A 20,469-nucleotide genomic window follows, 5' to 3' on the forward strand; every position below is an offset into this window, starting at 1 on the left:
GTTGATTCCAGGGGCATGGCGGCAGCTGTGGGCCCGGGGCTGCCCGGCGGCCATTTTGGTTCTCGGGGCATAGCGGGAGCTGTGGGCCCGGGGCTGCCGCCAGCAGCCATTTTGGTTCTCTTGGCAGTGTGGGAGCTGTGGGCCTGGGGCTGACGCCGGCCATGTTTGTTCCCAGGGCATGGCAAGAGCCGTGGGCTTGGGGCTGGCACCAGCCGTGTTGGTTTCCGTGGCATGGAGGGAGCTGTGGGCCAGGGGCTGCTGGGCGGCCATGTTGGTTCCCGGGGCATGGTGGGAGCTTTTTTCTCACGGCTGCTTGGCGGCCATGTTGGTTCCCTGGACATGGCTGGAGCTGTGGTCTCAAGGGTGCCGTTGGCCATGTTGGCTTCCGGGTCATGGCGGGAGCCATGGGCCCGGGTCTGCTGCCGGTCGTGTTTGTTCCCGGGGCATGGCGGGAGCTGTGGTCCCGAAGCTGCTGCCGGCCATGTTGGTTCCGAGGGCAAGGCGGGAGCTGTGGGCCCAGGGCTACCAGGCGGCCATGTTTGTTCCCGGGGCATGTTCGCAGCTGTAGACCAGGGGCTGCCAGGCGGCCATGTTGGTTCCCGGGGCATTGTGGGAGCTTTTTTCCCATGGTTGCTTGGCGGCCATGTTGGTTCCCAGGGCACTGCCTGAGCTGTGGTCTCGGGGGTGCTGTCGGCCATGTTGGTTCCCGGGGCATGGCGGTAGCTGCGGTCCTGGGGCTGCCGCCAGCCATGTGGTTTCCCAGGGCATGGTGGAAGCTGTGGGCCCGGGGCTGCCAGGCGGCCATGTTGGTTCCCAAGGCATGGCGGGAGCTGTTGGCCCGGGACTGCTAGGCGGCCATGTTGGTTTCCAAGGCATGGTAAGAACTGTCAGCCCAGGGCTGCCGGACAGCCATGTTGCTTCCCCGGCCATGGCAGGAGTCGTGAACCCGGGGCTGCCACCAGCCATGTTGGTTCCCAGGGCATGGCGGGAGCTGTGGGCCCAGGACTGGCAGGCGGCCATATTGGTTTCCAAGGCATGGTGGGATCTGTGGGCCCGGGGCCGCCGGGCGGCCATATTGGTTCCTGGGGCATGGCGAGACCTCTGGGCCTGGGGTGCCGCTGGCCATGCTGGTTCCAAAAGCATTTCGGCAGCTGTGGCCCAGGGTTTCCTGGTAACCATTTTGGTTCCGAGGGCATGGCGGGAGTTGTGGGCCTGGTGCTGTTTCCGGCCATGTGTTTTCCTGGACCATGTCGGGAGCTGTGGGCCCCGGGCTACCGGTCAGCCATGTTGGTTCCCTCGGCATGGCGGGAGCTGTGGGCCTGGGGCTCCCGCCAGCCATGTTGGTTCTCGGGGCATGGCAGGATCTGTCTGCCCACTGGTGTCAATGTCCATGTTGGTTCCCAGGGCATGGCGGGAGCTGTGGTCCCGGAGCTGCCAGGCGTCCATGTTGATTCCCAGGCTATGGAGGGATCTGTGCTCCCGGAGATGCCATGTGGCCACGTTGGTTCTCGGGGCATGGCGGGATCTGTGGTCCCAAGGCTGACGTGCGGCCATGTTTGTTCCCGGTTCATTGCAGGATCTGTGGGCCCAAGGCTGCTGGGCGGCCATGTTGGTTTCCAGGGTATAGTAAGAACTGTCATCGCAGGGCTGCCGGACGGGCTTGTTGGTTTCCAGGGCATGGCGGGAGCTGTGGGCCCGTGGCTGCCCCCAGCCATGTTGGTCCTTGGGGCATGTCGGGAGCTGTTGGCCTGAGGCTACTGGACCGCCATTTTGGTTCCCGGGGCATAGGAGGAGCCGTGAGCCCAGGGCTGCTGCCAGACTTGTTGGTTCCTGGGGCATGGCGGGAGCTGTGGTCTCGAAGCTGTTGCTGGCCATGTTGGTTCCGAGGGCATGGCGGGAGCTGTGGGCCCAGGGCTGTCATGCGGCCATGTTTGTTCCCAGGGCATGTTCGGAGCTGTGGGCCAGGGGCTGCCGGGCGGCCATGTTGGTTCCTGAGGCGTTGTGGGAGCTTTTTTCCCATGGCTGCTTGACGTCCATGTTGGTTCCCGGGGCATGGCGGGGGCTGTGGGTCTGGGGCTGCCACCGACCATGATGGATTTCGGGTCATGACGGAAGCTGTGGGCTCAGGGATCCCGCCAGCCATGTTGGTTCCCTGGGCATGGCGGGAGCCATGGGCCCGGGTCTGCTGCCAGCCATGTTGGTTCCCGGGGCACAGCCAAAGCTGTGGGCTAGGGGGTGCCGTCGGCCATGTCAGTTCCCGGGGCATGGCGGGAGCTGTGGGCCCAGGGCTGCCGGGCGGACATGTTGTTTCCCAGGGCATGGTGGGAGCTGTGGGCTTGGGGCTGCCACTGGCCATGTTGGTTCCCAGGGCATTTCGGCAGCTGTGGGCCTGGGGCTGCCAGGCGGCCATGTTGGTTCCCGGGGCATTGTGGGAGCTTTTTTCCCATGGCTGCTTGGCGGCCATGTTGGTTCCCAGGGCACTGCCTGAGCTGTGGTCTCGGTGGTGCTGTCGGCCATGTTGGTTCCCGGGGCATGGCGGGAGCTGCGGTCCTGGGGCTGCCGCCAGCCATGTGGTTTCCCAGGGCATGGCGGGAGCTGTGGGCCCGGGACTGCTGCCGGCCATGTTGGTTTACGTGGCATGGCGGGAGCTGTGGGCCTGGGGCTTCAGGGCGGCCATGTTGGTTCCCGGAGCATAGCGGGAGCTGTGGGCCCGGGGCTATCACCGGCCATGTTGGGTCCCAAGACATGGCGGGAGTTCTGCTCCCACGGCTGCTGGGCTGCCATGTTGGTTCCCAGGGCATGGCGGGAGCTGATGACCCGGGGCTGCTGACGTCCGTGTTGGTTTCTGGGGCATGGCTTGAGCTGTGAGCTCGGGGCTGCCGGCAGCCATTTTGGTTCCCGGGCCATGGCGGGAGCTGTGGTCCTCGGGGTTTCCTGAGGGCCATGTTGGATCCCAGGGCATGGCGGGAGCTGTGGGCCCAGGGCTGCCGGTTTGCCATGTTGTTTCCCGGGGCGTGGTGGGAGCTGTTAGCCCAAAGCTCCTGCCGGCCACGTTGGTTCTCGGGTCATGGCGGGAGCTGTGGGCCCGAGTCTGCTGCCTGCCATGTTGTTTTCCGGGGCATAGCGGGAGCTGTGGCCCAGGGCTATCGCCGGCCATGTTGGGTCCCAAGGCATGGCGGGAGTTTTGCTCCTACGGCTGCTGGGCCGCCACGTTGGTTCCCAGGGCCTGGCGGCAGATGATGACCCAGGGCTGCTGACGTCCATGTTGGTTCCCGTGGCATGGCGGGAACTGTGGGCCCGGAGCTGCTGGGCGGCCATGTTGGTTGCCAAAGCATGGCAGGAGCTGTGGGCCCAGGGCTGACTGGTGGCCATATTGTTTCCCAGAGCATGGCAAGAGCTGTGGTCCCAGGGGTGTCGGGCTGCCATCTTTGTTCCTGGGGCATGGCGGGAGCTGTGGGCACGGGGCTGCCTGGCAGCCATGTTGGTTCCCAGGGCATTTCGGCATCTGTGGGCCTAGGGCTACTTGGCGTCCACGTTGGTTTCCGGGGCATAGTAAGAACTGTCAGCCCAGGGCTGCCGGTCGGCCATATTGGTTCCCGGGGCATGGCGGGAGCTGTGGGCCCAAGGCTCCCTCCGGCCATGTTGGTTCACAAGGCATGGGGGAAGCTGTGGGCCCATGGCTGCCCCTAGCCATGTTGGTTCCCGGGTCATGTCGCAAGCTGTATGCCTGGGGCTACTGGGCTGCCATTTTGATTCCCGTGGCATGGGAGGAGCCGTGAGCCCAGGGTTGCCGCTAGCCATGTTGGTTCCTGGGGCATGGCGGGACCTGTGCGCCCAAGTCTACTGCCGGACATGTTGGTTCCCGGGACAAGGCAGGAGCTGTGGGCCCTGGGTCAGGTGGGTGGCCATGTTGGTTCTCAGAGCATCCTGAGAGCTGTGGGCCAGGGGCTGCCGGGCGGCCATGTTGGTTCCCGGGGCATGGCCGGAGCTGTGGTCTCAAGGGTGCCGTTGGCCTTATTGGTTTCCGGGTCATGGCGGAAGCTGTGGGCCCGGGGCTATCGCCGGCCATGTTGGGTCCCAAGGTATGGCGGGAGTTTTGCTCCCATGGCTGCTGGGTCGCCACGTTGGTTCCCAGGGCATGGCGGCAGATGATGACCCAGGGCTGCTGACGTCCATGTTGGTTCCCTGGACACGGCCGGTGCTGTTGCTCGGGGGTGCCGTCGGCCATGTTGGTTCCCGGGTCATGGCGCGAGCTGTGGGCTCAGGGCTCCCGCCGGCCATGTTGGTTCCCGGGTCATGGCGGGAGCCGTGACCCTGGGTCTGCTGTCGGCCATGTTGGTTCCCAGGGCATGGCGGGAGGTGTTGGCCCAGGACTGCCGGGTGGACATGTTGGTTTCCGGGGCATGGCGGGAGCTGTGGACCCGGGGCCGCCGGACGGCCATGTTGGTTCCTGGTCCACGGCAAGATCTGTGGTCCCAGGGCTGCTTCTGGCCATGTTGGTTCCCAGGGCATGGCGGGAGCTGTGAGCGTGGGGCTGCCGGGCAGCCATGTTTCTTAACAGAACATGGCGGAAGCGGTGGGCCTGGGGTTGCCGTGCGGCCATGTTGGTTCCCAGGGAATGGTGGGAGCTGTGGGCCTAGTGCTGCTGCCGGCCATGTTGGTTCTCGGGACATGGAGGGAGATGTGGGCCTGGGGCTGCCGCCAGCCATGTTGGTTCCCAGGGCATGGAGGGAGCTGTGGGCCCTGGGGCGGTCGGGTGTCCATGTTAGTTCCCAGAGCATGGCAGAAGCTGTGGTCTGGGACTGCACCGGCCATGTTGGTTCCCGGGGCATGGCAGGAGCTGTGGGCCCGGTGCTGTCCGGCGGCCATTTGGTTGCTAGGGCATGGCGGGAGCTGTGGGCCCAAGGCATCTGCTGGCCATGTTGATTCCCGGGGCATTTCGGGAGCTGTGGGCCCGGGTCTGCTGCCTTCCATGTTAGTTTACGGGGCATGGCGGCAGCTGTGGGCCCGGGTCTGCTGCCGGCCATGTTGGTTCCAGGGTCATGGCAGAATCTGTGGGTCCAAGGCTCCCGGTCGGCCATGTTGGTTCCCGTGGCAAGGCGGGACGTGTGGGTCCAGGGCTGCTGGGCGGCCATGTTGGTTCTCGGGGCATGGTGTAAACTGTGGGCCCGGGGTTGCCTGTCGGCCATGTTGGTACCAAGACATTGCGGGAGCTGTGGGCCCTAGGCTCCCGCTGGCCATTTCGGTTTCCTGGTCATGGCGGGAGGTGTGGGCCCTGGGCTCCCCGTCGGCTATGTTGGTTCCCGGGGCATGACGGGACCTGTGCGCCCAAGTCTACTGCCGGACATGTTGGTTCCCGGGACAAGGCAGGAGCTGTGGGCCTGGGGCTGCTGCCAGTCATGTTGGTTTCCAGGGCATGGTGGGAGCTGTGGGCCTGGGGCTGCCCTCGGCCATGTTGGTTCCCGGGGCATTACGGGACCTGTGCGCCCAAGTCTACTGCCGGACATGTTGGTTCCCGGGACAAGGAAGGAGCTGTGGGCCTGGGGCTGCTGCCAGTCATGTTGGTTTCCAGGGCATGGTGGGAGCTGTGGGCCTGGGGCTGCCCTCGGCCATGTTGGTTCCCGGGGCATGGCGGGAGCTGTGGGCCTGGCTGTGCCGTCGGGCATATAGGTTCCCAGGGCATGACGGGAACTGTGGGCCTGTGGCTGGGGCCAGCCATGTTGCTTCCCGGGGCATGGCGGGACCTGTGGACCCGGGTCTGCCGCCAACCATGTTGGTTCTTGGCTCATGGCGGGAGCTTTGGGATCAGGGCTGCCGCCCGCCGTGTTGATTCCAGGGGCATGGCGGCAGCTCTGGGCCCGGGGCTGCCCGGCGGCCATTTTGGTTCTCGGGGCATAGCGGGAGCTGTGGGCCCGGGGCTGCCGCCAGCAGCCATTTTGGTTCTCTTGGCAGTGTGGGAGCTGTGGGCCTGGGGCTGACGCCGGCCATGTTTGTTCCCAGGGCATGGCAAGAGCCGTGGGCTTGGAGCTGCCACCAGCCGTGTTGGTTTCCGTGGCATGGAGGGAGCTGTGGGCCCGGGGCTGCTGTTTGGCCATGTTGGTTCCCGGGGCATGGCAGGAGCTCTGAGCCGGGGCTGCCACCTGCCACGATGATTCCCGGGGCATGGCAGGAGCTGTGGGCCCAGGGATACCTCCTGCCATGTTGGTTCCCAGGGCATGGCGGAAGCTTTGGTCCAACGGCTGCTGCGCCACAATTTTGGTTCCCGGGGCATGGGGGCTGATGTGGGTCCGGGGGTGCCGTCGGCTATGTTGGTTCCCGGGCCATGGCAGGAGCTGTGGGCCCGGGAATGTCGACAGCCATGTTGGTTCCCGGGGAATGGCGGGAGCTGTGTGCCCGGGGCTGCTGGGTGGCCATGTTTGTTTCCAGGGCATGGTAGGAACTGTGAGCCCAGGGCTGCCGGACGGCCATGTTGGTTCCCGGGACATTGCAAGAGCTGTTTTCGCAGGGCTGCTGCCGGCCATGTTGGTTCCCGAGGCATGGCGGGAGCTGTGTGCTAGGGGGTGCCGTCGGTTATGTTGGTTCCCGGGGAATGACGGGAGCTGTGGGCTTGGGACTGCACCGGCCATGGTTCTTCCCGGGGCATGGCGGGAGCTGTGGACCCGGGTCTGCCGCCAACCATGTTGGTTCTTGGCTCATGGCGGGAGCTTTGGGATCAGGGCTGCCGCCCGCCATGTTGATTCCAGGGGCATGGCGGCAGCTGTGGGCCCGGGGCTGCCCGGCGGCCATTTTGGTTCTCGGGGCATAGCGGGAGCTGTGGGCCCGGGGCTGCCGCCAGCAGCCATTTTGGTTCTCTTGGCAGTGTGGGAGCTGTGGGCCTGGGGCTGACGCCGGCCATGTTTGTTCCCAGGGCATGGCAAGAGCCGTGGGCTTGGAGCTGCCACCAGCCGTGTTGGTTTCCGTGGCATGGAGGGAGCTGTGGGCCCGGGGCTGCTGTTTGGCCATGTTGGTTCCCGGGGCATGGCAGGAGCTCTGAGCCGGGGCTGCCACCTGCCACGATGATTCCCGGGGCATGGCAGGAGCTGTGGGCCCAGGGATACCTCCTGCCATGTTGGTTCCCAGGGCATGGCGGAAGCTTTGGTCCAACGGCTGCTGCGCCACAATTTTGGTTCCCGGGGCATGGGGGCTGATGTGGGTCCGGGGGTGCCGTCGGCTATGTTGGTTCCCGGGCCATGGCAGGAGCTGTGGGCCCGGGAATGTCGACAGCCATGTTGGTTCCCGGGGAATGGCGGGAGCTGTGTGCCCGGGGCTGCTGGGTGGCCATGTTTGTTTCCAGGGCATGGTAGGAACTGTGAGCCCAGGGCTGCCGGACGGCCATGTTGGTTCCCGGGACATTGCAAGAGCTGTTTTCGCAGGGCTGCTGCCGGCCATGTTGGTTCCCGAGGCATGGCGGGAGCTGTGTGCTAGGGGGTGCCGTCGGTTATGTTGGTTCCCGGGGAATGACGGGAGCTGTGGGCTTGGGACTGCACCGGCCATGGTTCTTCCCGGGGCATGGCGGGAGCTGTGGACCCGGGTCTGCCGCCAACCATGTTGGTTCTTGGCTCATGGCGGGAGCTTTGGGATCAGGGCTGCCGCCCGCCATGTTGATTCCAGGGGCATGGCGGCAGCTGTGGGCCCGGGGCTGCCCGGCGGCCATTTTGGTTCTCGGGGCATAGCGGGAGCTGTGGGCCCGGGGCTGCCGCCAGCAGCCATTTTGGTTCTCTTGGCAGTGTGGGAGCTGTGGGCCTGGGGCTGACGCCGGCCATGTTTGTTCCCAGGGCATGGCAAGAGCCGTGGGCTTGGAGCTGCCACCAGCCGTGTTGGTTTCCGTGGCATGGAGGGAGCTGTGGGCCCGGGGCTGCTGTTTGGCCATGTTGGTTCCCGGGGCATGGCAGGAGCTCTGAGCCGGGGCTGCCACCTGCCACGATGATTCCCGGGGCATGGCAGGAGCTGTGGGCCCAGGGATACCTCCTGCCATGTTGGTTCCCAGGGCATGGCGGGAGCTTTGGTCCCACGGATGCTGCGCCACAATTTTGGTTCCCGGGGCATGGGGGCTGATGTGGGTCCGGGGGTGCCGTCGGCTATGTTGGTTCCCGGGTCATGGCAGGAGCTGTGGGCCCGGGGCTCCCGGTCAGCCATGTTGGTTCCCAGGGCTTGGCGGGAGCTGTGGGTCCAAGTCTGCTGCTGGCCATGTTGGTTTCCCAGGGCATGGTGGGAGCTGTTGGGCCCGGGTCTATCGCCGGCCATGTTGGGTCCCAAGGCATGGCGGGAGTTTTGCTCCTACGGCTGCTGGGCCGCCACGTTGGTTCCCAGGGCATGACGGCAGGTGATGACCCGGGGCTGCTGACATCCATGTTTGTTCCAGGGGCATGGCGGGAACTGTGGGCCCGGGGCTGATGGGCGGCCATGTTGGTTCTCGGAGCCTCCCGAGAGCTGTTGTCCCGGGGCTGCTTGGCGGCCATGTTGGTTCCGAGGGCATGGCGGAAGCTGTGAGCCTCGGGCTGCCGGTCGGCCATGTTGGTTCTCGGGTCATCCAGAGAGCTGTGGGCCAGGAGCTGCCTGGCGGCCATGTTGGTTCCCGGGGCATGGCCGGAGCTGTGGTCTCAAGGGTGCCGTTGGCCATGTTGGATCCCGGGTCATGGCGGGAGCTGTGGGCTCAGGGCTCCCGCCGGCCATGTTGGTTCCCGGGGCATGGCGGGAGCCGTGGGCTCGGGTCTGCTGCTGGCCATGTTGGTTCCGGGGCATGGCGGGAGCTGTGGGCTCGGGGGTGCCGTTGGCCATGTTAATTCATGGGGCATGGCAGGAGCTGTAAGTCTCGGGCTGACGCCAGCCATGTTGGTTCCCAGGGCATGGCGGAAGCTGTGGGCCCAGGACTACCGCGCGGCCATGTTGGTTCGCGGGGCATGGCGCGAGCTTTTTTCCCACGGCTTCTTGGTGGCCATGTTGGTTCCCTGGACACGGCCGGATCTGTGGCTCGGGGGTGCCGCCGGCCATGTTGGTTCCCGGGGCATGGCGGGAGCCGTGGGCCTGGGTCTGCTGCCGGCCATGTTGGTTCCCGGGGCATGGTGGGATCTGTGGGCTCGGGGGTGTGGTTGGCCATGTTGGTTCATGGGGCATGGCAGGAGCTGTAAGTCTCGCGCAGCCGCCAGCCATTTTGGTTCCCAGGGCTTGGCGGAAGCTGTGGGCCCAGGACTGGCGGGCGGCCATGTTGGTTTCCAAGGCATGGTGGGATCTGTGGGCCCGGGGCCGCCGGGCGGCCATATTGGTTCCTGGGGCATGGCAGGAGCTCTGAGCCCAAAGCTCCTGCCCCCTACGATGGTTCTCGGGTAATGGCGGGAGCTGTGGGCCCGGGGCTCCCGGTCGGCCAGTTGGTTCCCAGGGCATGGCGGCAGCTGATGACATGGGGCTGCTGACGTCCATGTTGGTTCCAGGGGCATGGCGGGAGCTGTGGGCCCGGGGCTGATGGGCGGCCATGTTGGTTACCAAGGCATGGCGGGAGCTGTGGGCACGAGGCTGCCTGCCGGCCATGTTAGTTCCCAGGGCATTTCGGCATCTGTGGGCCTGGGGCTACTTGGCGGCCATGTTGGTTTCCGGGGCATAGTAAGAACTGTCAGCCCAGGGCTGCCGGTCGGCCATATTGGTTCCTTGGGCTGCCGCCAGCCATGTGGTTTCCCAGGGCATGGCGGGAGCTGTGGGCCCAAGGCTCCCTCCGGCCATGTTGGTTTCCGGGGCATGGCGGGAGCTGTGGGCCTGGGGCTGACGCCAGCCACCTTGGTTCCCGGGGCATGGCAAGAGCTGCTGTTCCGGAGCTGCTGCCGGCCATGTTGGTTCCCAGGGCACGGCCTGAGCTGTGGGCTCGGGGGTGCTGTCGGCCATGTTGGTTCCCGGGGCATGGTGGGAGCTGCGGTCCTGGGGCTGCCGCCAGCCATGTGGTTTCCCAGGGCATGGTGGGAGCTGTGGGCCCGGGGCTGCCAGGCGGCCATGTTGGTTCCCAGGGCATGGCGGGATCTGTTGGCCCGGGGCTGCTAGGCGCCATGTTGGTTTCCAAGGCATGGTAAGAACTGTCAGCCCAGGGCTGCCGGACAGCCATGTTCCTTCCCCGGCCATGGCAGGAGTCGTGAACCCGGGGCTGCCACCAGCCATGTTGGTTCCCAGGGCATGGCGGGAGCTGTGAGCCTGGGGCTGCCGGGCGGCCATGTTGGTTCTCGGAGCCTCCCGAGAGCTGTTGACCCGGGGCTGCCTATCGGCCATGTTGGTTCTCGGGGCATCCAGAGAGCTGTGGGCCAGGGGCTGCCGGGCGGCCATGTTGGTTCCCGGGGCATGGCGGGAGCTTTTTTCCCACGGCTGCTTGGCGGCCATGTTGGTTCCCGGGGCATGGCCGGAGCTGTGGTTTCAAGGGTGCCGTTGGCCATGTTGGTTTCCGGGTCATGGCGGGAGCTGTGGGCTCAGGGCTCCCGCCGGCCATGTTGGTTGCGAGGGCATGGCGGGAGCCGTGGGGTCGGGGGTGCCGTTGGCCATGTTAGTTTATGGGGCATGGCAGGAGCTGTAAGTCTCGGGCTGATGCCAGCCATGTTGGTTCCCTGGTCATGGCGGAAGCTGTGGGCCCAGGACTGCCGCGCGGCCATGTTGGTTCCCGGGGCATGGCCAGAGCTTTTTTTCCCACGGCTTCTTGGTGGCCATGTTGGTTCTCTGGACACGGCCGGAACTGTGGCTCGGGGGTGCCGTCGGCCATGTTGGTTCCCGGGTCATGGCGCGAGCTGTGGGCTCAGGGCTCCCGCCGGCCATGTTGGTTCCCGGGGCATGGCGGGAGCTGTGGGCTCAGGGCTCCCGCCGGCCATGTTGGTTCCCGGGGCATGGCGGGAGCCGTGGGCCCGGGTCTGCTGCCGGCCATGTTGGTTCGCGGGGCATGTTGGAATCTGTGGGCTCGGGGGTGTGGTTGGCCATGTTGGTTCATGGGGCATGGCAGGAGCTGTAAGTCTAGCGCTGCCGCCAGCCATGTTGGTTCCCAGGGCTTGGCGGAAGCTGTGGGCCCAGGACTGGCGGGCGGCCATGTTGGTTTCCAAGGCATGGTGGGATCTGTGGGCCCGGGGCCGCCGGGCGGCCATATTGGTTCCTGGGGCATGGCGAGACCTCTGGGCCTGGGGTGCCGCTGGCCATACTGGTTCCAAAAGCATTTCGGCAGCTGTGGCCCAGGGTTTCCTGGTAACCATTTTGGTTCCGAGGGCATGGCGGGAGTTGTGGGCCTGGTGCTGTTTCCGGCCATGTGTTTTCCTGGACCATGTCGGGAGCTGTGGGCCCCGGGCTACCGGTCAGCCATGTTGGTTCCCTCGGCATGGTGGGAGCTGTGGGCCTGGGGCTCCCGCTAGCCATGTTGGTTCTCGGGGCATGGCAAGATCTGTGGGCCCACTGGTGTCAATGGCCATGTTGGTTCCCAGGGCATGGCGGGAGCTGTGGTCCCGGGGCTGCCAGACGTCCATGTTGATTCCCAGGCTATGGAGGGATCTGTGGTCCCGGGGAAGCCATGCAGCCATGTTGGTTCTCGGGGCATGGCAGGATCTGTGGTCCCAAGGCTGACGTGCGGCCATGTTTGTTCCCGGTTCATTGCAGGATCTGTGGGCCCAAGGCTGCTGGGCGGCCATGTTGGTTCCCGGGTCATGGCGGGAGCTGTGGGCCCGGGGCTCCCGCCGGCCATGTTGGTTCCCGAGGCATGGCAGGAGCTGTGTGACTAGGGCTGGTGCAGGCCATGTTGTTTCACGGGGCATGGCGGGAGCTGTGGGCCCCGGGGCAGGCGGGTGACCACGTTGGTTCCCAGGGTCATGGCGGGAGCTGTGGGCCCGGGGATGCCGCCGGCCGTGTTGGTTCCCGGGGCATGGCGGGAGCTGTGGGCCCAGGGCTCCCGGTCGGCCATGTTGTTTCCCAGGGCATGGCGGGAGCTGTGGGCTCGGGGCTTCAGGGCGGCCATGTTGGTTCCCGGGGCATGGCTGGAGCTGTGGGCCTGGGGCTTCAGGGCGGCCATGTTGGTTCCCGGGACATGGGTGGAGCTGTGGGCCCAGGGCTCCCTGTCGGCCACGTTGGTTCCCAGGGCATGGCGGGAGCTGTGGGCCCGGGACTGCTGCCGGCCATGTTGGTTTACGTGGCATGGCGGGAGCTGTGGGCTTGGGGCTTCAGGGCAGCCATGCTGGTTTCCGGGGCATGTCGGGAGCTGTGGGCCCGGGGCTATCACCGGTCATGTTGGGTCCCAAGGCATGGCGGGAGTTCTGCTCCCACGGCTGCTTGGCTGCCATGTTGGTTCCCAGGACATGGCGGGAGCTGATGACCCGGGGCTGCTGATGTCCGTGTTGGTTTCCAGGGCATGGCGGGAGCTGTGGGCCTGGGGCTGACGGCAGCTATTTTGGTTCCCGGGCCATGGCGGGAGCTGTGGTCCTCGGGGTTTCCTGAGGGCCATGTTGGATCCCAGGGCATGGCGGGAGCTGTGGGCCCAGGGCTACCGGTTTGCCATGTTGTTTCCCGGGGCGTGGTGGGAGCTGTGAGCCCAAAGCTCCTGCCAGCCACGTTGGTTCTTGGGTCATGGCGGGAGCTGTGGGCCCGGGGCTCCCGGTCAGCCATGTTGGATCCCAGGGCATGGCGGGAGCTGTGGGCCCGAGTCTGCTGCCGGCCGTGTTGGTTCCGGGGGCATGGCGGGAGCTGTGTGCCCAGGGCTCCCTGTCGGCCATGTTGGTTCCCAGGGCATGGCGGGAGCTGTGGGCCCAGGGCTCCCGGTCGGCCATGTTGGTTCCCGGGGCATGTTCGCAGCTGTAGGCCAGGGGCTGCCGGGCGGCCATGTTGGTTCCCGGGGCATGGCTGGAGCTGTGGGCCTGGGGCTTCAGGGCGGCCATGTTGGTTCCCGGGACATGGGTGGAGCTGTGGGCCCAGGGCTCCCTGTCGGCCACGTTGGTTCCCAGGGCATGGCGGGAGCTGTGGGCCCGGGACTGCTGCCGGCCATGTTGGTTTACGTGGCATGGCGGGAGCTGTGGGCTTGGGGCTTCAGGGCAGCCATGCTGGTTTCCGGGGCATGGCGGGAGCTGTGGGCCCGGGGCTATCACCGGTCATGTTGGGTCCCAAGGCATGGCGGGAGTTCTGCTCCCACGGCTGCTGGGCTGCCATGTTGGTTCCCAGGACATGGCGGGAGCTGATGACCCGGGGCTGCTGATGTCCGTTTTGGTTTCCGGGGCATGGCGGGAGCTGTGGGCCTGGGGCTGACGGCAGCTATTTTGGTTCCCGGGCCATGGCGGGAGCTGTGGTCCTCGGGGTTTCCTGAGGGCCATGTTGGATCCCAGGGCATGGCGGGAGCTGTGGGCCCAGGGCTACCGGTTTGCCATGTTGGTTCCCGGGGCGTGGTGGGAGCTGTGAGCCCAAAGCTCCTGCCAGCCACGTTGGTTCTCGGGTCATGGCGGGAGCTGTGGACCCGGGGCTCCCGGTCAGCCATGTTGGATCCCAGGGCATGGCGGGAGCTGTGGGCCCGAGTCTGCTGCCGGCCGTGTTGGTTCCGGGGGCATGGCGGGAGCTGTGTGCCCAGGGCTCCCTGTCGGCCATGTTGGTTCCCAGGGCATGGTGGGAGCTGTGGGCTTGGGGCTTCAGGGCGGCCATGTTGGTTCCCGGGGCATGGCTGGAGCTGTGGGCCTGGGGCTTCAGGGCAGCCATGTTGGTTCCCGGGACATGGTGGGAGCTGTGGGCCCAGGGCTCCCTGTCGGCCATGTTGGTTCCCAGGGCATGGTGGGAGCTGTGTCCCCGGGGCTATCACCGGCCATGTTGGGTCCCAAGGCATGGCGGGAGTTTTGCTCCCACCGCTGCTGGGCCGCCAAGTTGGTTCCCAGGGCGTGGCGGCAGATGATGACCCGGGGCTACTGACGTCCATGTTGGTTCCCGGGTCATGGCGGGAGCTGTGGGCCCGGGGCTGCTGGACGGCCATGTTGGTTACCAATGCATGGCGGGAGCTGTGGGCCCAGGGCTGACGGGTGGCTTATTGGTTCCCAGAGCATGGCAAGAGCTGTGATCCCGGGGGTGCCGGGCGGCCATCTATGTTCCCGGGGCATGGCGGGAGCTGTGGGCACGGGGCTGCCTGGCGGCCATGTTGGTTCCCAGGGCATTTCGGCATCTGTGGGCCTGGGGCTACTTGGCGGCCATGTTGGTTTCCGGGGCATAGTAAGAACTGTCAGCCCAGGGCTGCCGGTCGGCCATATTGGTTCCCAGGGCATGGCGGGAGCTGTGGTCCCGAAGCTGCTGCCGGCCATGTTGGTTCCGAGGGCAAGGCGGGAGTTGTGGGCCCAGTTTTACCAGGCGGCCATGTTTGTTCCCGGGGCATGTTCGCAGCTGTAGGCCAGGGGCTGCCGGGCGGCCATGTTGGTTCCCAGGGCATGGCGGGAGCTGTGAGCCTCGGGCTGCCGGGCGGCCATGTTGGTTCTCGGAGCATCCCGAGAGCTGTGGGCCAGGGGCTGCTGGGCGGCCATGTTGGTTCCCGGGGCATGGTGGGAGCTTTTTTCTCACGGCTGCTTGGCGGCCATGTTGGTTCCCTGGACATGGCCGGAGCTGTGGTCTCAAGGGTGCCGTTGGCCATGTTGGTTTCCGGGTCATGGCGGGAGCCGTGGGCCCGGGTCTGCTGCCGGCCGTGTTTGTTCCCGGGGCATGGCGGGAGCTGTGGTCCCGAAGCTGCTGCCGGCCATGTTGGTTCCGAGGGCAAGGCGGGAGCTGTGGGCCCAGGGCTACCAGGCGGCCATGTTTGTTCCCGGGGCATGTTCGCAGCTGTAGACCAGGGGCTGCCAGGCGGCCATGTTGGTTCCTGGGGCATTGTGGGAGCTTTTTTCCCATGGTTGCTTGGCGGCCATGTTGGTTCCCAGGGCACTGCCTGAGCTGTGGTCTCGGGGGTGCTGTCGGCCATGTTGGTTCCCGGGGCATGGCGGGAGCTGTGGTCCTGGGGCTGCCGCCAGCCATGTGGTTTCCCAGGGCATGGTGGAAGCTGTGGGCCCGGGGCTGCCAGGCGGCCATGTTGGTTCCCAGGGCATGGCGGGAGCTGTTGGCCCGGGGCTGCTAGGCGGCCATGTTGGTTTCCAAGGCATGGTAAGAACTGTCAGCCCAGGGCTGCTGGACAGCCATGTTGCTTCCCCGGCCATGGCAGGAGTCGTGAACCCGGGGCTGCCACCAGCCATGTTGGTTCCCAGGGCATGGCGGGAGCTGTGGGCTCAGGACTGGCGGGCGGCCATGTTGGTTTCCAAGGCATGGTGGGATCTGTGGGCCCGGGGCCGCTGGGCGGCCATATTGGTTCCTGGGGCATGGCGAGACCTCTGGGCCTGGGGTGCCGCTGGCCATGCTGGTTCCAAAAGCATTTCGGCAGCTGTGGCCCAGGGTTTCCTGGTAACCATTTTGGTTCCGAGGGCATGGCGGGAGTTGTGGGCCTGGTGCTGTTTCCGGCCATGTGTTTTCCTGGACCATGTCGGGAGCTGTGGGCCCCGGGCTACCGGTCAGCCATGTTGGTTCCCTCGGCATGGCGGGAGCTGTGGGCCTGGGGCTCCCGCCAGCCATGTTGGTTCCCGGGGCATGGCAGGATCTGTCTGCCCACTGGTGTCAATGTCCATGTTGGTTCCCAGGGCATGGCGGGAGCTGTGGTCCCGGGGCTGCCAGACATCCATGTTGATTCCCAGGCTATGGAGGGATCTGTGCTCCCGGGGATGCCATGTGGCCATGTTGGTTCTCGGGGCATGGCGGGATCTGTGGTCCCAAGGCTGACATGCGGCCATGTTTGTTCCCGGTTCATTGCAGGATCTGTGGGCCCAAGACTGCTGGGCGGCCATGTTGGTTTCCAGGGTATAGTAAGAACTGTCATCGCAGGGCTGCCGGACGGGCATGTTGGTTTCCAGGGCATGGCGGGAGCTGTGGGCCCGTGGCTGCCCCCAGCCATGTTGGTCCTTGGGGCATGTCGGGAGCTGTTGGCCTGAGGCTACTGGACCGCCATTTTGGTTCCCGGGGCATAGGAGGAGCCGTGAGCCCAGGGCTGCTGCCAGACTTGTTGGTTCCTGGGGCATGGCGGGAGCTGTGGGCCCAGGGCTGTCATGCGGCCATGTTTGTTCCCAGGGCATGTTCGGAGCTGTGGGCCAGGGGCTGCCGGGCGGCCATGTTGGTTCCTGAGGCGTTGTGGGAGCTTTTTTCCCATGGCTGCTTGGCGGCCATGTTGGTTCCCGGGGCACGGCGGGAGCTGTGGGTCTGGTGCTTCTGCCAGTTATATTGGTTCCCGGGGCATGGTGGGAGCTGTGGGTGTGGTGCTGCCGCTGGCCATGTTGGTTCCCGGGGCATGGCGGGAGCTGTGGTTCCGAAGCTGCTGCCGGTTATGTTGGTTCCCATGGCATGGCGGGAGCTATGGGACTAGGGCTGCCAAGAGGCGATATTTGTTCCCGGGGCATGGCGGGAGCTGTGGGCCATGGACTGCCGAGCGGCCATGTTGTTTCGCAGGGCATGGCGGGATCTGTGGCCCCAGGGCTGCCGCCACCCATGTTGGTTCCCGGGGCATGGCAGGAGCTGTGGTCCCTAAGCTGCTGCCGGCCATGTTGGTTCCCAGGGCATGGCGGGGGCTGTGGGTCTGGGGCTGCCACCGACCATGATGGATTTCGGGTCATGACGGAAGCTGTGGGCTCAGGGATCCCGCCAGCCATGTTGGTTCCCTGGGCATGGCGGGAGCCATGGGCCCGGGTCTGCTGCCAGCCATGTTGGTTCCCGGGGCACAGCCAAAGCTGTGGGCTCGGGGGTGCCGTCGGCCATGTCAGTTCCCGGGGCATGGCGGGAGCTGTGGGCCCAGGGCTGCCACTGGCCATGTTGGTTCCCGGGGCATTGTGGGAGCTTTTTTCCCATGGCTGCTTGGCGGCCATGTTGGTTCCCAGGGCACGGCCTGAGCTGTGGTCTCGGGGGTGCTGTCGGCCATGGTGGTTCCCGGGGCATGGCGGGAGCTGCGGTCCTGGGGCTGCCGCCAGCCATGTGGTTTCCCAGGGCATGGTGGGAGCTGTGGGCCCGGGGCTGCCAGGCGGCCATGTTGGTTCCCAGGGCATGGCGGGAGCTGTTGGCCCGGGGCTGCTAGGCGGCCATGTTGGTTTCCAAGGCATGGTAAGAACTGTCAGCCCAGGGCTGCCGGACAGCCATGTTCCTTCCCCGGCCATGGCAGGAGTCGTGAACCCGGGGCTGCCACCAGCCATGTTGGTTCCCAGGGCATGGCGGGAGCTGTGAGCCTGGGGCTGCCGGGCGGCCATGTTGGTTCTCGGAGCCTCCCGAGAGCTGTTGACCCGGGGCTGCTTGGCGGCCATGTTGGTTCCGAGGGCATGGCGGGAGCTGTGAGCCTCGGGCTGCCGGTCGGCCATGTTGGTTCTCGGGGCATCCAGAGAGCTGTGGGCCAGGGGCTGCCGGGCGGCCATGTTGGTTCCCGGGGCATGGCCAGAGCTGTGTTCTCAAGGGTGCCTTTGGCCATGTTGGTTTCCGGGTCATGGTGGGAGCTGTGGGCTCAGGGCTCCCGCCGGCCATGTTGGTTCCCGGGGCATGGCGGGAGCCGTGGGCTCGGGTCTGCTGCTGGCCATGTTGGTTCCGGGGCATGGCGGGAGCTTTGAGCTCGGGGGTGCCGTTGGCCATGTTAGTTCATGGGGCATGGCAGGAGCTGTAAGTCTCGGGCTGACGCCAGCCACGTTGGTTCCCAGGGCATGGCGGAAGCTGTGGGCCCAGGACTACCGCGCGGCCATGTTGGTTCCCGGGGCATGGCGCGAGCTTTTTTCCCACGGCTTCTTGGTGGCCATGTTGGTTCCCTGGACACAGCCGGATCTGTGGCTCGGGGGTGCCGCCGGCCATGTTGGTTCCCGGGGCATGGCGGGAGCCGTGGGCCCGGGTGTGCTGCCGGCCATGTTGGTTCCCGGGGCATGGTGGGATCTGTGGGCTCGGGGGTGTGGTTGGCCATGTTGGTTCATGGGGCATGGCAGGAGCTGTAAGTCTCGCGCTGCCGCCAGCCATTTTGGTTCCCAGGGCTTGGCGGAAGCTGTGGGCCCAGGACTGGCGGGCGGCCATGTTGGTTTCCAAGGCATGGTGGGATCTGTGGGCCCGGGGCCGCCGGGCGGCCATATTGGTTCCTGGGGCGTGGCAGGAGCTCTGAGCCCAAAGCTCCTGCCGCCTACGATGGTTCTCGGGTAATGGCGGGAGCTGTGGGCCCGGGGCTCCCGGTCGGCCAGTTGGTTCCCAGGGCATGGCGGCAGCTGATGACATGGGGCTGCTGACGTCCATGTTGGTTCCCAGGGCATGGCGGGAGCTGTGGGCCCAGGGCTGATGGGCGGCCATGTTGGTTACCAAGGCATGGCGGGAGCTGTGGGCCCAGGGCTGACGGGTGGCCATATTGGTTCCCAGAGCATGGCAAGAGCTGTGGGCCCGGGGGTGCCGGGCTGCCATCTTTGTTCCCGGGGCATGGCGGGAGCTGTGAGCACGGGGCTGCCTGGCGGCCATGTTGGTTCCCAGGGCATTTCGGGATCTGCGGGCCTGGGGCTACTTGGCGGCCATGTTGGTTTCCGGGGCACAGTAAGAACTGTCAGCCCAGGGCTGCCGGTCAGCCATATTGGTTCCCGGGGCATGGCGGAAGCTGTGGGCCCAAGGCTCCCTCTGACCATGTTGGTTCCCGGGGCATGGCGGGAGCTGTGGGCCTGGGGCTGCCGCCAGCCACCTTGGTTCCCGAGGCATGGCAAGAGCTGCTGTTCCGGGGCTGCTGTCGGCCACGTTGGTTCACAAGGCATGGGGGGAGCTGTGGGCCCGAGGCTGCCACCAGAAATGTTGATTCCCGGGGCATGTTCGCAGCTGTAGGCCAGGGGCTGCCGGGCGGCCATCTATGTTCCCGGGGCATGGCGGGAGCTGTGGTCTTCGGGGTTTCCTGAGGGCCATGTTGGATCCCAGGGCATGGCGGGAGCTGTGGGCCCAGGGCTGCCGGTTTGCCATGTTAGTTCCCGGGGCGTGGCGGGAGCTGTGAGCCCAAAGCTCCTGCCGGCCACGTTGGTTCTCGGGTCATGGTGGGAGCTGTGGCCCGGGGCTCCCGGTCAGCCATGTTGGTTCCCAGGGCTTGGCGGGAGCTGTGGGTCCGAGTCTGCTGCTGGCCATGTTGGTTTCCCAGGGCATGGCGGGAGCTGTTGGGCACGGGTCTATCGCCGGCCATGTTGGGTCCCAAGGCATGGCGGGAGTTTTGCTCCTACGGCTGCTGGGCCGCCACGTTGGTTCCCAGGGCATGACGGCAGGTGATGACCCGGGGCTGCTGACATCCATGTTTGTTCCAGGGGCATGGCGGGAACTGTGGGCCCGGGGCTGATGGGCGGCCATGTTGGTTCTCGGAGCCTCCCGAGAGCTGTTGACCCGGGGCTGCTTGGCGGCCATGTTGGTTCCGAGGGCATGGCGGAAGCTGTGAGCCTCGGGCTGCCGGTCGGCCATGTTGGTTCTCGGGCCATCCAGAGAGCTGTGGGCCAGGGGCTGCCGGGCGGCCATGTTGGTTCCCGGGGCATGGCCGGAGCTGTGGTCTCAAGGGTGCCGTTGGCCATGTTGGTTTCCGGGTCATGGCGGGAGCTGTGGGCTCAGGGCTCCCGCCGGCCATGTTGGTTCCGAGGGCATGGCGGAAGCTGTGGGCCCAGGACTGCCGCGCGGCCATGTTGGTTCCCGGGGCATGGCGCGAGCTTTTTTCCCACGGCTTCTTGGTGGCCATGTTGGTTCTCTGGACACGGCCGGAACTGTGGCTCGGGGGTGCCGTCGGCCATGTTGGATCCCGGGTCATGGCGCGAGCTGTGGGCTCAGGGCTCCCGCCGGCCATGTTGGTTCCCGGGGCATGGCGGGAGCCGTGGGCCCGGGTCTGCTGCCGGCCATGTTGGTTCGCGGGGCATGTTGGAATCTGTGGGCTCGGGGGTGTGGTTGGCCATGTTGGTTCATGGGGCATGGCAGGAGCTGTAAGTCTCGCGCTGCCGCCAGCCATGTTGGTTCCCAGGGCTTGGCGGAAGCTGTGGGCCCAGGACTGGCGGGCGGCCATGTTGGTTTCCAAGGCATGGTGGGATCTGTGGGCCCAGGGCCGCCGGGCGGCCATATTGGTTCCTGGGGCATGGCGAGACCTCTGGGCCTGGGGTGCCGCTGGCCATGCTGGTTCCAAAAGCATTTCGGCAGCTGTGGCCCAGGGTTTCCTGGTAACCATTTTGGTTCCGAGGGCATGGCGGGAGTTGTGGGCCTGGTGCTGTTTCCGGCCATGTGTTTTCCTGGACCATGTCGGGAGCTGTGGGCCCCGGGCTACTGGTCAGCCATGTTGGTTCCCTCGGCATGGTGGGAGCTGTGGGCCTGGGGCTCCCGCTAGCCATGTTGGTTCTCGGGGCATGGCAAGATCTGTGGGCCCACTGGTGTCAATGGCCATGTTGGTTCCCAGGG

The sequence above is a fragment of the Opisthocomus hoazin genome, chromosome 17 (assembly GCF_030867145.1).
Source record: "Opisthocomus hoazin isolate bOpiHoa1 chromosome 17, bOpiHoa1.hap1, whole genome shotgun sequence".
Lineage (NCBI taxonomy): Eukaryota > Metazoa > Chordata > Aves > Opisthocomiformes > Opisthocomidae > Opisthocomus > Opisthocomus hoazin.